The 16917-nt window shown below is 38.9% G+C and overlaps 1 protein-coding gene and 1 long non-coding RNA gene across 16 annotated transcripts in view; one reads left to right on the top strand and one right to left on the bottom strand.

Moving 5' to 3' along the window:
• The window catches only part of TCF4 (transcription factor 4), a 382697-nt gene that overhangs the window by 104643 nt on the left and 261137 nt on the right, over nucleotides 1-16917 (bottom strand). The gene's annotated exons all lie outside the window — the stretch shown is intronic.
• LOC104999259 lies at nucleotides 12-16911 on the top strand. Its single transcript, XR_826577.1, has 3 exons — nucleotides 12-1145; nucleotides 9764-9941; nucleotides 10186-16911. It is a non-coding gene; the product is annotated as an uncharacterized LOC104999259 (long non-coding RNA).

The following is a 16917-nucleotide window of genomic DNA, read 5'->3' as shown; positions in this document are numbered from 1 at the left end:
CCGGGCGGGCGGGGGGGCGGCGCTGCTGTCAGACGCTCCGGTTCGCACAGCGGCGCTGGAAGGCGGCCCGGCCTGCGGATGGGGCCGGGAGCCCGCTGCAGACGCCGCGCCGCTTCAACTTTTCCGAGGGTGGTTTTTTGTTGTTGTTTTTTAGTTCCTCGAATAATGCCGGTTCGGACACATTTCTGCCGTCTTCACTCTTTCCCCCTCCTCCCCCCCCAACTTTCTTTTCTATTTTGCTTTAAAGATTTTTTTTGGGGGGGGTGGTGGTGGTGGTGGTTCTAGGCACCCTTTTCTTCTCTAAAAATTTCCAACTCAACCGCCTTAGGGTAGAAGTGGAGCAGGGTCCATTATTGAGCGGAATACAAATGCAGTTAATTGACTCCCCCTCTCTGTCTCTCTCTCCCTCTCTCTCTCTCTTTTTTTTGTTTTAATTTGATTAAAAAGCGAGTGGCAGGAAGGGAATCGTATGATGCGCATCTAATAACTCTGCCATCTGTCTCTGCTGCTGGCTAGCTCCCAGCATTGTACGCAGCTGCCTGAGAACCCGACTCGGGGGCGGGGGGCGGGAGGAAGAAAAAAAGAGAAAAAGCACCACGTCTCTGACCTCGCTCAAAAGGAGAGAGGGGGGCAGTGTTTTCTGACTGCGTGGTCAACAACCTACAAAACGGGGTAGCGGAACCAAACGGGGTCCCGGGGCGGCCCGCCAGCCCTCGGCTTCTCCCGGAGGAGCGGAGCGGCCCGCCCGTCAACTTCGCCCCGCGCCCCCAGAGCCTGGGCGGACGCCCCCCGCGGGACCCTCCCGAGGCCGCAGGGCGCCGCTGTCTACGTGGCCGTGGAGCCCACCGCCCACTTAACGCCGTTAGTTTGCAGGGTTCTCAGGTCGGTTGGTACATCCGAGCCTCCGAATGACTTACAGCTGTCAGTTCCTAAAAAGGCACCTCTGAGACCAAGCTTTGGCATCATCCACGGGGCCCCAAACCTGTATAAATATTTGAACAAACATTCCATACACGTTTTCCCTAAACTTACACATTTTTACTCAACTTTCAGGGCTGGAGAAAGCGAAAAAAAAAAGTCTTCCTTCACCTTTATGGATCACAAGTGAACAATAGCGTCTTTCTAGAGCACAAGGCTTCTAACAGGCAAGTGCAATGTTTATGGTTTTATTTTTTTTAATATTATAATCAACCCACAAAAAGGGGGGGGAGAGAAGGAACAGAAAATAAAGAGGAAAGAAAGAAAGAAAGGGGATGGGAGGAGAGGCGATAGGCTGACTTGAGCTTGCCAAATTCAGAGCAGCAGAGGAAAGGAGGGCCTCTGGGAATTGATCCCAAATGAAACTAAATCATTTGCATATGCCGAAGCAAATGCCACCCGAGCATACATCTATTCTCAAGAATCAACTTTAATAATTCAGAGCACCTATTTCCTTACAACTCAACGCGGTAACCAAGCACATACAGTATTAATATACAACTGCGGGGATTGCGGTGTCGGTTCGGAAGAGCACAGCCTTGGCTGAGGCTGGAAAGTTTCCCCCACGCTGTAAAATAAACACACACACATCCACATGCACACATATAGCGAAGGCCCAGAGGTTTGTCTAACTCACTCGCTCTGAATTTATTCAGAAGGTCCCCAGAGGTTTGTGTAAACAGTACTTGAATTATAATCACACATTTCATTCAAATTTCATGCTTTGAGGATTTTTTCCTCATTAGAACAGTTAGTTGTCAATCTGACAGGATCACATTTGTAACCTTTAAACCACCCTCAGTGTTTCATACAGAAGGCCAAGGTACCCACCTACCAAAGGACAGCGTGCAAAAAACCACGGCTTAGAAAAGAGACTAGGATTTACAGGGAGATAAGTTGGGTTTTATTTGGGGTCGATGTTCCTTTGTTGCTTCTCATAAAGACCCCTTATTTAGAAGCCTGTTTCTGGATCCTACCTAACTTTTCAAATGTGGACTGCTAGAAAGATTTCTTAACTATTTTGATATACAACCATTCTGTTTCACCTACATTACATGGCTTTTCCTGCACATTTGCTAACATATATATGCCTTTTTATTAATTCTGTAAGTATAAATGATATTTTCATACTTTCAGAAGCCACAACTAACATTATTAAAATTGACGCTCTCGTTGCTTTTAAATATACTGTTAAACATGTACATATTTTTAATCTGTAAGGTGAAAGAGATTTTTAAACCCTGACAAATCAGCACACGGGACTCAAACAATTAAAATAGGACTAGAGCACTAAGCTTCCTGGCTTCATTAACTAATGAAAAAGGGTCTGAAATTTCAAAAGTACAAATTTGCAGTGATTAATAAAGATACTTGCTGAAAAGGTGACCTATGCATTATAACCAGTGAGACACCATGTATTATCCTCCAGTGATGTTATAGTTTTGGCCAGCTGACCTCAGAATATTATTTCAATCAGAACTCAAGTTAGTGGCTTGTCAACTGAGACACTTCTGGGAACTCAAGACTTTGAAGTTTTCCTAAGTGACAGAAGTATAACCTATGATAAATTTTTAGTGTGCTGCGTGGGGCGTTAGCACAGATGTATAGAAACAGCTGAAGCTGTATGCATAAATCCATGTGTTTCATAATAATTTTATAAGAAGTCTTTAATTGTAACAACCAGTTTTTAAGGCACCTGACCTGGTCAGTTGTTTCTTTCATCAGGATAAAATTGGGTGCTACCTAACTAGCAGTAGCTAGATAGAGTCCCTTTTTATCACCAAAAGGACGGGGAAAGGAGGTCAGCCACTCCAAACAGTAAGTCACCAAGCTCTCGGATGGTTGGCTGCAAACAGTCCTACCCCAGAGGACACCAGGGGTAGGCAGTGTGCCCAAGTGTTTTCTCTGCCACTTTTGGGAAAAAAATTCTTACCGGTAAAATTATTGCTTAGAATATTGATCACCTAAAGTACATCCATATTATTCTTAACTTCTCTAAAGTTTACCGTTCTTTTGTGATTTTCCAAAAACTCCTTGACAGACATATTTGGGATGAAGGGGAACTGGGGACACATACGTAGAGCTGTCACAGAAATTTTGAGGATACCTCACCAGAACTTGCCATGCGTGTGTGCGGTTTCACCTACATAGCAGACCTGCAGTAAAAACTTGCTGAATGAATGAATAAATGACTGCATCAAAAAACAAGTAAATATTCTAAACCACTTGAGTGCAGAGTCTGGGATTTCTGTATTCATTCAGTTTCCAAACAACGATTTACCCATTCCCAACTTCGCCTTGAGCCCCATTGCGGCATGTGCTCTTAATAAAATGGAAAAATAGGACTAAAGACTGTAGGGACAGTCATACATGTATTAAAGAATCAATCAGAAAACAAACTATTATGAAGAGGCTAAGGAACTGAACTATTCACTCCCAATCACAGATCTCATTAAATTCTGCCTTTTTTTCTGAATGATGACTGCAACATTACACTGTTACTGCAAAGTTCAAATAAACCAAAACACACACATACATGTACCCTGCAGACTGCCTGGAATCAGGCAGGTGCTTAACAGATGACATGAATGAATGAATGAATGATGAATGTATGAACAAAATGTCATTTTTCCCCCAAAATATAACTTGTTAGAACTTGTATAACTCCATGTTTCTAAGTCATTGAACACTCATTTTTTTCCATATACTTGCTTGCTTCTACAATGCTATTCTTTTTTGCCTAGTATAGCTGAATTAGCTAAACATAATATCCCAAGGATAATAGAGATATTCATCAACATACAGGATTACATAATACCACGGGAACAAGCAAACCTATAAAGAAAATGACCACCTTTAGGTAAATATCTACCCCATCAAAAAACTGATAAGACAACTAACACATCTATGTGCAGTGCTCGCTCACTCAGTCATGTCTGACTCTGCGACTCCAAGGACTGTAGCCTGCTAGGCTCCTCTGTCTATGGGATTCTCCAGGCAAGAATACCAGAGTGGGTTGCTATGCCCTTCTCCAGGGAATCTTCCCAACCCAGGGACTGAACTTGTATCTCTTACATCTCTTGCATTGGCAGGTGGTTCTTCACCACTAGCTCCACCTGGGAAGACCCTTCAACATGTCATCATTATAAAAATATTATAACTTATTTTATTTTGGAAAATTTTTTATACTGGAGTGGGTTGCCATGCCCTCCTCCAGGGGATTTTCCCAACCCAGGGATTGAAGCCAGGTCTCCTGCATTGTAGGCGGATTCTTTACCGTCTGAGCCATCAAGGAAGCCCAATACATGTATACTGATAAACAATTTAAATAGCATCCAAGTACCTACTCTGCACTAGTTTCATCTTTATGACTAGTTCCCTGTGACAGGTATCACACCATTCCTACTTTAAAGACAGAATTAAGGCACAGTCTGGGATGACATTTCATAGATCATAAAGCTATAAAATCCCCAGGACTTAAACTTGAGGGCCAGACACATCTGTATAAGAATCACTGCCTTGCTCCCCTGCAGCAGTGTGGCAGGGGCCAGGTCATATCACGAGTCTGAGTTTTAGTTTCTTCCTCTTAACACAGAGCTTCTTTTGAGGCATAAATGAGGGACACCTCGCTCAGTGTATCGGGGCCTGTTATAAATGAGAGTGGATTCCCTTGTTCTTCCTCTACTCTTTCCTCTGTGCTAGAGTTCCTTAAAGAGCAGTGAGCAAACAGTCTCCACCCACAACAGGCAGTCTCAGAAGTCAACTAATATGGACAAAAAAATTTTAAAAATATAGGACCATGCTAAACTCTTTACTACTAAGCAATCAAATCACATTACTGGTGTGAGAAGCATGTGTGCACAGTTAGGTACTTAAAAAACATATTTTCTGTTGATGAAATCAGTATCAGAATCTATGTTCTCATAATTAAACATAAATGAATGATAAATTTTGCCAAGTCAGTATCTGGGCTATACCTATTCACTGAAGACAGGAGGTATTACTGAATTTAAGTTATTCAGAAGCTAAACAACTGGACTTTTTTTGGTCTCCAGTAGGAGTCACTATAAACAAGACATTTAATTCATAAGTTAATGTTAGTGTTGAGTTAGTAAATAGATATACATGGATTGTTATAAAACTTTTTAATAAATGCTGATAGCTTATACCTAAAAAAGGGTGGGTGTTTAAAAACCAACTTAAACTGCAGTGACAAAAATCCACTTCATCAAAGATGTAATTATCCAAAGGAGGATGCAGACACACATGTACACACACGGACACGCAGAATAAGAAGAAGGTTTTCTGATGACCGTAAGGCGAGACAGCCTTGCAGGGAACACCAACAAACTGCCTGTGTGGACATTTCTCTACTTCATTGTATTGACATCTTTAGAATGTAAAATAACCATGTCTGCTAATAAGTGAGGGAGCTTGACTACTTTAAAAAAACTATTTCCCTCATTTGGAATTCCAATTATCTCAAACTTTTTTTTTTTTGGCCAAATACACATTTATCTGGAGAAAATACTTATCTCACATAAATATACTTGTCACATAATTATAAAAATATTTCTCGGAAGTCTGTATTGCATGAAGAACTGAGATAAAGCACAAATCATGTCGGTCGACTCTGGGGCCAAAACTTATTCTCTTAGCACCACTTAAGGACTATTACAGGTACAATAGTTTTAACTATTTGTATAGTTTAAAGGTAGCCAAGTTTAGTTTGGAGGAGAGTTTTATCACAGAAGATTCTCAAAGTAACACAGACTGCGAAAACGAAAGCCTATCTGTGGCTTCATCAGAGTCTTCCTATTGTTATCTTAAATTGGCTACTTTTATATGGCTTGGGTTCATAAGCAGACATCCAAATGGTTTATCACATGATCAAGTATTTATTCTTTTCCTGGCCGGTCAGATAGCTTGTAGTCATATTGATAGCTAAACCATGTGGACTAATTTTTCTTTTGTTCCATAAATATTCATCTTCCACCTTTCTGTGGCAGTATTTCTCTTCAGAAGAAAGAGGAGGTTTCTCATTTTGCTTTAGATGTATTATAAAAACTCACAGACATATATTGTTTTGGTGACATGCAGGAGTATGCAAAATAAATGCAAAACACTTTCTAACATTCTTGCATGCCGTTAGATCTGGTTAGACTCATTTTCCCACTTTTTCACATTTTTCTCATTTCTATGGTAAAGAATACAATGAGTATGTCATTACCCATATGAACATGACATCTCAACAAGCCAGAGATATAAAATAGCACTACCCTTCAGACTGGGAAACAAGTGTCTAATGTCATGTATGGTACAGTAGGGTGAAATATACTCAGTGGCAACACCAGAATATATAGATTTTCATGTTGAACTGCATTTTGAACTGCAACACTAGAGTCTAACTGAAGTTCACTTCTTCCTTCCTCAATTTCATGCAAAGATCTGTCATTGCAAAAGTCATACGTTGATCTACTACTAAAACCTCTCAAATACTAAATGAAATTAGAAAACAATAGTGCAATTGACACTTTTGATGACTAAAGGAGATCTTTTAGTTAAGGAGAAAAGACTTCATTGGGTTTCTTATTTTTTCCTCAGGACATCAGTCTCTCCCCTCTGGGATAAGTGGAATTTTTTCTTTGGGGAAAAAATTCCTTTATCCTAACCCAGTATGATCCATAGCCAGTCTCCAAGTTTGATACAAAAACAAACCATTTCTATTTTGGTACAATGAGGAAGCATCACAGTGGACAATATAAAAACAGAGATGGAGGAAGCTGACTCAGATTGCTGCACTTCCTAGATGAGAAAGCGAGCGGGCTCACCACAATCACCTGAGTCAAGTGAAATAAGACGACAACTGTTTTTTCCGTCAAGTTGATGCACGTGTAAAAATGAATTCCCAAAAAGTTAAAGGGGAAATCCTGGGCATGTTTATTTGCCTGGATGAAGGATTCCATTTGAGAAATTTCTGACAAAATGGATTGATGAAGCAGACTGGAATCTCGGCACAGGATGTACACAATTTTTTAAAACATTGTGAATAAATACTGGGCTTCCCAAAGCATTGCTCAATGATTAGAAGGAAATGTGATATCACAATGGAAATCATTTTCATTCTAAACAGAATAATTGTCTGGGGTTTGTTAATAAGCTCCTTTGGAGGTGGGAATTCTAACAACTTCCTGAAGTTTCCAACTGTTGACTACCTTTGCTTGATATCACTGATCACAGAAGAAAGAACTGCTGAGCAGAGAACAATTTTCAAATACTCTAATGGCTATTTCTGATAAGCACTCAGTAATCAAAGAGTAGGTAAAAAGAATGAAAAAAAAAAGGTTTTAAAAATGGAGGCAAATGACCATGTAAGAGTAGCATTCAATACATATCTGTTACTGAAATGACTACTTCAAATTACTGTTTTATAAAGTTTCTGCCTAAAAATATTCTTTTGAGTAACTGGGAATGAGCCCCTTGGAGCAAGAATTAATGGCATTTCAAGGCGAACGAGCAGTAGATTTTCTCTTAAGGCTGATCCTTAGCCTAAAGCCAGAGCTGATCACTGGTCCATTCTTGACCTAAATGTTGGGTTCTTTAACTCAAAATGACCTTGAATTCTAACTACTTAGTTTCAAAAACAAATGATCTCTTGCCTGTTAATCATACGCACTTAAACATCCACCCCACACATAAACACAGAAATGACCATGAAGAGTCATGTGAGATAAGTTTTGTACCATCATGCACTGAGACAAGTCCTTATAGCAAATTCCATGAGTAACCCCAAAAGAAATGGTTTTAAAAGGGATAAGGTGCAATAAAGGAAAATTCTGAGCTTCTAAGTAAATCGGAAATTCATAAGCTTTCACTGAACACAAACAGCATTAAAATTAGAACTGTTTGGCAAAAATCTGACACTGATACATTTTGGTTTCTAACATGCTGCTGCTGCTGCTAAGTCGCTTCAGTGGTGTCTGACTCTATGCGACCCCATAGACGGCAGCGCACCAGGCTCCCCGTCCCTGGGATTCTCCAGGCAAGAACACTGGAGTGGGTTGCCATTTCCTTCTCCAATGCGTGAAAGCGAAAAGTGAAAGTGAAGTCGCTCAGTCGTGTCCGACTCTTAGCGACCCCATGGACTGCAGCCCACCAGGCTCCTCTGTCCATGGGATTTTCCAGGCAAGAGTACTGGAGTGGGGCGCCATTGCCTTCTCCGTTCTAATATGAGGCCAACCAAATCAGGTATAGGTGAGGAGTGCCCCAAAGTTATACAGCAGTGATGATCGTATTTCCATTCATTTACAGCTGGGCAAAAACTGGCCTAAAAGGACATCTTCCTAGTCATGGCCAGCAGTAGTAGTAAATACTGCCAAATTGCCGAATCACGGTCCTCACAAACCAGAGGCATGAAAGTCCCCTCCATGTCTTTCACGTGTCTCCCAAAATGTCAGTCAGTTTTCTGCCTTCTTTGAAAGTGATTACCAAATGCATTTTGAGAATAAAACTACTTAAAATTTGCTTAATGCAAGTCAAAATCTTAAACAGGTCAACTTTCCCGTCCTTACCTCCGGCCACTGATTGCCTCTTCTGCAGCGTGTAACATGTTCTCTAATACCTGCAAGCCATGTGTTTTTTGAGTTTTCTTTTTTAGGCCTTATATGTTTTGTGAGTGTATATGTGTGTGTGTGCTTAATTATGTCTGACTCTTGTGACCCCATGGGCTGTAGCCCACCAGCCTCCTCTGTGGGATTCCCCAGGTAAGAATACTGGAGTGGGTTGTCATTTCTTTTTCCAGGGGATCTTCCTGTCCTAGGGGTCAAATTTGCATTGCAGGTGGATTCTTTACTAACTGAGCCACCATAAATATGTGTTTTGTTTTTTTTTTTTTTACAAATGGCAAATATTATTCAGCTTTGAAGGGTAAAGGCAGGTTCTCAGCAACGTAAATCAAGCCGGTGGTCAAGACAGATTTAGAATTCAGGTCTTCTATCATTCCACTTCTTATAATGTGCCATGCTTTGCCACTCATTGAAAAGCCCCTGTTCTCCCTTAACCTAGAATGTCCTTCCCTTTTTCTGATTGTGATAATCTTACCTATATATGAAGATAATTATTGTGAAACCTTTCTTTTAAAATTTAATTAAGCCACATTTTTTATGGAGTCTAAGCACCGACCTACTCGACCACCTACACCAGTGCCAGTCTGTACGTCTGTGTGGTATACAAGGAACAGGAAATAGAATGAGAGCTCAAGGCTTGTCCACTTTGTACATGGCCTGTGTCCTTCCAACTTGCTAGCTATGTTGACCAACTTAGACTTTCTTCAATAAAAATAAGTACACTTAAAAAAATAAAAATTATTTGGCCCATAAGGCTTTCTCAGAGTTAAACATTTCTGTATTGAGTCATTCTTAGTATCATTACTAAATAAATGACAGTATTTTATGATAAATGATTTTGAACATAAAAAAGTTTAAAAAAATTTTAATTGTATTTTTGATTTTTTTAATGACTTCCAAATTTTGTTTCTCCAAACAGGTATGTGGGGATGAGACCGCCATCCCCACTACCTGTCATCCTGTCCTTATTAAAATAATGTGGAGGTCAAAAACCAAGGTTTTACTTTAAGTTCTGGCTTTATCTAAATCTCAGTTTCTTTAGAAGTAAATATGTTTCAAATAAATAAAGTGTTAAATTGTGATCATGACAATTTTTCCCCCAACTTAAAAATTCTGGGATTTATATTTTTATGATAATGAGATATCTCTGAATAATCAAGCCCTGAAGATACAGAGCTCGTCAAAAGTTGTTTCTGCAGTTGAACAAGCAAGAGCGCAACAACAAGGAAGAGATACACGGAGGATGTCAGAAACTCAACCGCACCTGTCACCGTTGTCTCCATCTGCCAGAGCTGTAACTCTCAGTCCTCCAGAATCAAGCTCTGTGGTCACTTCCAGGTAAGGACCATTCTAGAATGTATGGCTCTCCAGCAAAGTTTAATGTCATGAATTGTAGCTAAATAAATCATGCACCTACTTATTGCCCCCCAATACTGTAGATTTTTAAAGAGTAGAGATTATGACTTAAATGTCTTTGCCCTCCCCTATAACAGTGTTATCTGTACATAATAGGAGCACAAGTCCATCTTTGCTCATTGAGTGAATGAGGACCAGAAAGAGATGTATTTCCTTCCTTCCACAGTGACAGAAACGATCAAGTCCAGGGTTGCCAGAGAAACACGTTACAGCCGCTGTAACTTCACTTTGAGAATACATCAAGTCTTCATGAAGTGGAAAAATGAGGGTATGATTAGACAAAAACGTTCATACAGAGCTACACCTACATTATACTGATAAAACACACGCACACACATGTAACCATGATGAACTGTTTCCCCAGTTTTCAAACGTTTTAATGATTGTGTTTTATTTCATGAGCCTGGCCTTTCCTTCACCTGGATTATAAACTGCTGAAGATTAGGGATGGACAAAGTTTTATTTGCTGGGTTGGCAGAGAGCATATTCACTTACACACACACTTCACAGAAGGGGGCTTGGAGGATCTAATTTGTCTTCCTTTCTCTTGTGTAGTGTGGCTATTTTCTCAGTGGAATAATTAATTGTGCCAACAATATGCCAAAGATATAAAAATGGATCCATGCATTGTCACTTCTTAGAGGTGATACTGTTACGCCCCCTCGGAGGTGCGATGCAGTCTCCTGTTTGTTTCATGTACTTGGTTTTTCTTGGCAAGTCCTCCTTAACTTATCTAACCTATATTCTACTTTAAAATGTCCTTTTATAAACATTTTCTTAGAGGGACGACATATCCTCTGAAGGCTAGACATTATTTCCTAAGGACGTGGAGGCAAACAAAGAAGCAGGTGCTTTCCATGTCATTTCCACATATTTAACTTTTTTTGTTGTCCTTTCCAACACATTCCATTTAACCAGATTTTAGACATGACCAAAAAAAAAAAACCTTGAAAGATGTTATTTTGTTATATTGTTAAAAATATGCTGATAAAGAAACTTGCCAACAGTTACAGTAAGTCTCAGAGTTGATTTCATCTTTCTACTATATATTGCCTTGTTACCAGGGCCTGTGTGATTACATCGATTGTTGAACTTTTAAGAGCCATAGTCTCTGTGTCTGTTAGTCCACAAGGTGAATCAGTGGTACTAGGCTCCTATGAAGCATCATGAAATGAACTCTTGCTTGGAAAACGACTTGTGGCCACTTGTCTACTTGCATAAACCTTCACACTAGCAGGAACTCTGGTGCACACTGCACTTTCCAGGAAGCCTGGCACTTAGTAGGTGTGCAGTAAACATCCGCTTAGTTTTTGAATTTGATACTTGAACAGATTCAAAGCTAAGTGGGTACACGATGATACAGAGTCATCAATCGTTCCCCACACCTTCTGGCTGATGTCAGATGGGGAGTTACAGACCCCTCTTGACAATATGATAGAAATTATATTCTCTGTCTCCAGTTACATCTTTGAAGACTGGAATTCTGTTGATTAGAATCTTAAGAGAAAGGCACTAACATTTTGTAAAGACTGGTTTAAAATATACTTGAGATCTGGATACACATAAGTCATATCTTTTATGAAATAAGCTTATTTACATCTGATCTACCTAAAACTGTACTAAGTATATTCAGACAGTTAATTAATACACTTTTGATGTTCTTACTAAGATGAAAGTTTTTAGAAAGCATCTTCAAAAATAAGTTATCACCTTACTTGTTTATACCTTTTAAAAAAAGTTTCGTAACTTAGTGATATCATCACAGACAGCTGGTAGCAATGCAACAGTTAATCTGTCGGGGTCTCCTTTTAAATTGCCAATTTTCAGATGTTTGGAAGGAAAATACTAGAATCTTAAATTTGCTATGCAGAGTTGTCTGCAGAGATGTAAATTTCATTTATCTCCCTCTTTATATACTTTTATTTCTGAAAAATTTTTTAAAGGCTAAGTCATTTTCAACCATACACTGCAGGAAATAGACCACTTTAATACTCAAGATGTTTTATCTTTATTATCTATGGCTTTTGCTGAAAAAAAAAACAAACCCCAAAAAACACCTCCACTCACCTCCACATATCCTAATATACCTTAATTCCTTTGAATCAAATGCAGGTGCTTCATTTTAAGTGGTGGTCCAATGACTGACATTTAAAACCCAAAAATCTTTGTAAGTGGCTGCAGTGCTTAATGTTGTTGGCATTCACGGCACTTGTGCCATGGGAGCAAACTGGGGCCATGCCATCCTACTGTGCAATACGTTTAATCCAAACCCTGTAATCGTCACTGTGATTATCCATTTTGTCGTCCTGAAGGCTGCAAGTTCCCAGGAAAGTTGGGATAGTGACTGCGCTTTGCTTTCCAGCGAAGACTGTTTCTGTGCTCTGTTGTTGAGTTGGGAGCACAGCTGTGCAAAGGAGTTTCAATGTACCAAAGGGTGGTCGGAGAATAATCAGCTCAAAACTTCACCTGATGAGTTCACAAGCCACAGACTACACAAAAAGTCTATGAAGTCCTCGAGCACCACGATCACTTACATGACTTTTAAACTGGATCTGCGTCGAGCAGTAGTGATCGATGTTGACCTCAAAGATACTTTTTTGCCCTGATTTTACCCAATCTACATAGCCACGGACAAGGACTGAGCATACTTTCATTTTCCAGCAGTAACTAGCATGTTATTTGTGTTTCACAAGTGAAATGGTCAATGTAGGGACAGATCTTCAACTGCTCATTCAAATCAAACCATAATATTAAGAGCATTATCTAAAAAAAAATAACGGCTTGATTTAGTAAAAACATTCTTAATAATAAAAACAATAAAACATCCTAAATCATACTCCACATACTTTAAACAGCCTGAAATAACTTTTATTAATAGTGTGTAAATCTTGTATTCATAATTGAGTCTTCATAGTAAATGGACTATTTAGGTATATTCTGATGAATTATCACAGGAGAAAGGTATCTGTCATTATTTCTAATCAAAATCTCCAAATACATATTTCCAAGATAAATCAAAATGGACCTTAATAAAAGGATTCAAAATCATGGGCTAAGACATCCAGCCTAGAGGAAAAAAAATCATTTCAGAAAAAAGGAAACAGTGTAAAAGCTCTTGGCTGCTTAAAATGAGTTTTAAATGAATGAAGGGGGTAGTGCCTGCACCCTTTTAAAAGTGGAAGTGCATACTTCAAAATAATAATTCAGAATTAATTAATGTAACTCTTACTAGTAACTTGACTTATCAAGTTGAATTCATAAATTATGACCTGGCTAACTCAGAATTAAAATGATTAACTGTTCAAAATAAACCACTGCCTGTTCTAGAAAACATCTTAAATCTTACCCTAGAGAAAAATTATTACTTCGTAACACCTTTCTTCAGGGGCAAAGAGGCACTCAGTTTCCATTGTCAAAAATATTCATTTAAATGGGTAATAGCCAAATATATACTGATGAATTATTCAGATCTTCTCAAACGTCGGGGTAAAAGGAAGATTTAGCAAACTGGTACTATATTTTCAGTTTAATTATAAAATAGATTCTTAGGAATTAAAAATAATGTCTTAGCAGCAGACTGAGGCCCAGATTTGGCCACTAAAGGCTGTGTGATGCTCTTGCTGCAAGACAAGAACAGGACAAACACAGCCTAGCGGAGTGTGCGGCCACAATGGTGGGACTTCCACCCAGGAAACCTGTCCTTAATGTATCCCGTCGTGTGCAGATTTGGCAAGAATCTCCAAACATCATTTACATACCATATGCCCTGAATTACCTAGGCACAATGGCTGTGGATAAATATGATGTTTCAGGTCTGTTTGCTTCCTTTTATAAGTTTTGCAGCTTTCATTTCATTTTTCTCTTTACTAAACAATTGAATGCAATCTTGTGTGCTGCATTTGAGTGTTTTGCTAAATCAATAAATAGTTCATTGTGCTTTGTGATTAGAAAAAAATGATCTGAGGTAGGCAACCAGGAGGTATTTATTCCTCCTAAGCAAAAATCAAATAAAGGAAATGAGCTCTTTATGCTTTGCACTCATTTTAACCCTCGTCTCCTTACCAGGCATAGAAATTCGAGGTATTCAACAATTAAATAGATAGAAATCAAACATTATGACTTCTGTGGAATGTATAAAATTGGTTAGCAAGTTTTCATGTTTAAAAGGGATCCCTGAAAACAGATTCTTGGTAATTCCTGTATCTGTTCACCTTATAATTAAAAGGCATTATTACTGCTTGTGCCTTAGTTTACCTCACTCCCAAGAATGGTATTATCACAAACTCAGTAATATATGTCCAGATTCTCACACTAAATTTAAAGTCAGGTTGATAAAAATGTATACTTAAACCAAAAAGATCAATAGCCTAAAAAAGGCTTGGAGCAGAACTACGTACATATTTTTTGTTGTATACTATAAATTTGACTGTATAAACTTCCAATTAAAAATGACATTCACACCATCATTTTTGATAGAATTTTGCACAGTAGGAATACTCATTAATGCAGGGTAATACAGTGTGATAAGCAGCTTAGACATCAAAATAGCAAAAAAAAAAAAAGACAGTTGGTCTACTCTTTACATGAGTAAAATGAAACTTAAAAAATTAGATACCTGAGGAATTAATTTAAAAGACCACTTATTGGCATATGTGTTTTTTTTAACTATGTCAAATCAAGAGCATCCATTCTCCAGTCAGTTTCTACTAAAGAGGTCTCACAAAAACACAAACTCATCCCATATTTGATGATAAAACATTAAATGCATTACAATATTCAAAATGAAATAAAATGTAACAAATAATTTTACTCATCCTACAAGTAGAGAGTGTGTATCTATATACATTTATATACTTATATATATATATTTTTTATACTTATATATATTTAAATCATTTAATATGAGAATTTCTGAAATATCTGGATTCTTTTCAGCTTTGGTAAAAGAGGGGCAGAAGCCCATTAGCTACAAAGTGTGGGCACCTGGGTAATTTCTTGATCTTACACTGGAAAATACAAAGTGGTTATATAATTCTCAGTAAAGGGCAAAGGAGTGTGCATATACTAGAAGAGAAACAGGTAAAAGACAATCCAGTTATTTCAGGATCCTACAAAATAATCTGCTTTCTTCGGGGGGCAAGGAAAGAAAAGCTACCCCTTGAAGAGCAGCAACGAAAGGGTTAACAGACATATGCTGTATAATTAGGAGATGCATTAATGATTATGAATAGTAAATGATTTGGTGCAAAGAAAAAAAAATTTTAGTCAAAGGGACATGTACCTATCTTACATGTTTATTAGTAACTGTATATAACTAGAGAATTCTGCTATTAAGAATCTTGCATTATTGGTGTAAATACTTCCAAGGGTACATCAAATTGTAATCTTTCATACGACATCCATCAAACCAGGCTGGAGATTTTGACAAACATTAAACACAGTAAGGAGGCAATTATGTATGCATGATTTAATCTGCAACTAATTAATATGCAAATTTATTCATATGTTAGTTACTAAATTAAAAATGCAAAGAAGCCCTTATGGTGATTCTCGAAATTTTGCACAAACAGAACATTTAAAATGTAAGAAAAATGAAGTTTTTTAGAAACCTATAACACACTTTTAGTGTCTCCAGAACCTGTTGCATTAAGAAGACTCAAAAAAATGTGTGTTTAAATACTGGATAATAATTTAAAAGGTGTGCTAATTTTATGTGAGAATGTGGGAACAGAAAGGTTAATCAGAATTCTCTCGAACTCTTAAGAGATACACTCTAATTACCAGACAAATGGTATTCTATTTCTAAGCTTCCGACCCTGCTTTTAGGGTTGTCAAAAGTTGGTCATCTTACTGATATCTAGTACAAATAGTTAGGGGAATAAATAGTATAAGAAAGCAACTAGATATACTGAAAATTCCAGGGTAACTCGGAGCCCATTTGGTGCTCACTAAACACACAATTCACTCCTCAAGATGGCAACTCGCTCTTTTCGCCTTTGGGGAACAGCTCTTTGCAAACAGAGAAATCGGAGGAAAATCTTGAGGGAGCCTAGAAATTCTCCCCAACTCTCTTCCGAAAGAATCCTTCAAAGAAAATAATGCCACTAACCCAAGAGCCACCAAAAAACATAAGGTAATTTCCTCTGAATTCAATCTGGCTATTTCAGCCCTGCATTTTCCAGACAGTCCAAAACTGATTCGAATCTCTGATGGGAGAAGAGGGATGTGGAGTCGTGTGATTTAAAAATATCTTTGGATGTCTGCATACCGGGGAATATCCATTCAACTGCCTATTTTATCCTTTGGCACCACAGCCTTCTGCGAGCATCTGATTTCCCGGTGATTTCCTAGTGATCAGCAGCGAGATTTTGTGTGGATCACCTCTGATCTGATTACCTTTCGCATCCGAAGTCCGACGGGCCATGTATGCAGCTCCGGGAGCTGGCACTGGGAACAGCTGTAGTGGCCTCAAGAAATCAACGCAAGTCAACTGTATAAGGAAGCACAATAGATGCGTCTACAGCTCTTCCTAGGGCACTGAACTCTCACCCACGTTAGGGGAAAAAAAAAATCGCCATCAGTCTCATCGCTGCCAAGTGACACACAAAAAGGAAGTTAACCATTGGCTGTTACTTTTATTCACAGTCTGACTCTGATCTCCCAGCTTCCCTCAGCCCCTTCTGATGCCAAGCGGGCTACAGCTTGCCCATTTCATTTCGACCACGGCAGCCAAAAAAAGCACTGCCCCACGGTGCAGCGACAAGCAGTCTGTTTTGATATTAGTACCCCAGTATGCGCTGGGAGAGAGTCAGATGTCCCCAAACTATGTGGCCTCCCCCGAGGGACCCAGTCCCGGCCTTCCCTGGCCGCAGAGATGCTGAGCCCGCCACAAAGCCTC

This window comes from Bison bison, unplaced genomic scaffold, assembly GCF_000754665.1.
Source record: "Bison bison bison isolate TAMUID 2011002044 unplaced genomic scaffold, Bison_UMD1.0 scf7180017864349, whole genome shotgun sequence".
Classification (NCBI taxonomy): Eukaryota; Metazoa; Chordata; class Mammalia; order Artiodactyla; family Bovidae; genus Bison; species Bison bison.
The sequence above is the reverse complement of the archived record's forward strand: the minus strand, read 5'-3'. Positions and strand labels throughout refer to the sequence as shown.